The sequence below is a fragment of the Chiloscyllium punctatum genome, unplaced genomic scaffold (assembly GCF_047496795.1).
Source record: "Chiloscyllium punctatum isolate Juve2018m unplaced genomic scaffold, sChiPun1.3 scaffold_382, whole genome shotgun sequence".
In the NCBI taxonomy this organism is placed as follows: Eukaryota; Metazoa; Chordata; class Chondrichthyes; order Orectolobiformes; family Hemiscylliidae; genus Chiloscyllium; species Chiloscyllium punctatum.
The window spans coordinates 66,095-67,500 of record NW_027310116.1 but is presented as its reverse complement, the minus strand read 5'-3'; positions in this window follow the sequence as shown (position 1 = coordinate 67,500).

Genomic DNA, 1,406 nt, shown 5'->3' with positions numbered 1-1,406 from the left:
TGACACTTAGAATATTTTCGGGTTGGTATAAATCAGTAACCACCGACACTTAGAATATTTTCGGGTTGGTATAAATCAGTAACCACTGACACTTAGAATTTTTTCGGGTCGGTACAAATCAGTAACCACTGACACTTAGAATATTTTCGGGTTGGTATAAATCAGTAACCACCGACACTTAGAATATTTTCGAGTTGGTATAAATCAGTAACCACTGACACTTAGAATTTTTTCGAGTTGGTATAAATCAGTAACCACTGACACTTAGAATATTTTCGGGTTGGTATAAATCAGTAACCACCGACACTTAGAATATTTTCGAGTTGGTATAAATCAGTAACCACTGACACTTAGAATATTTTCGACTTGGTATAAATCAGTAACCACTGACACTTAGAATATTTTCGGGTTGGTATAAATCAGTAACCACCGACACTTAGAATATTTTCGAGTTGGTATAAATCAGTAACCACCGACACTTAGAATTTTTTCGAGTTGGTATAAATCAGTAACCACTGACACTTAGAATATTTTCGGGTTGGTATAAATCAGTAACCACCGACACTTAGAATATTTTCGAGTTGGTATAAATCAGTAACCACTGACACTTAGAATTTTTTCGAGTTGGTATAAATCAGTAACCACTGACACTTAGAATATTTTCGACTTGGTATAAATCAGTAACCACTGACACTTAGAATATTTTCGGGTAGGTATAAATCAGTAACCACCGACACTTAGAATATTTTCGAGTTGGTATAAATCAGTAACCACCGACACTTAGAATTTTTTCGAGTTGGTATAAATCAGTAACCACTGACACTTAGAATTTTTTCGGGTTGGTATAAATCAGTAACCACCGACACTTAGAATATTTTCGAGTTGGTATAAATCAGTAACCACTGACACTTAGAATTTTTTCGGGTCGGTATAAATCAGTAACCACTGACACTTAGAATTTTTTCGAGTTGGTATAAATCAGTAACCACTGACACTTAGAATATTTTCGGGTTGGTATAAATCAGTAACCACTGACACTTAGAATTTTTTCGACTTGGTATAAATCAGTAACCACTGACACTTAGAATTTTTTCGGGTTGGTATAAATCAGTAACCACTGACACTTAGAATATTTTCGGGTTGGTATAAATCAGTAACCACTGACACTTAGAATTTTTTCGGGTTGGTATAAATCAGTAACCACCGACACTTAGAATTTTTTCGGCTCAGTAGAAATCAGTAACCAAGCGCATTTTTGAATTGGTTACTGATTTCTCCGTTCGAGTTGCGGCTGCGGTTGGCTTCAAATAGTGGTGGGGGCTTAATTATCGCCGAGGGGAGCATGTCCCGGTGGTGTGGCCGAGGATGGAGTGCCTTTTGAAGGGGGTGTTTCTGAATTTGGACCC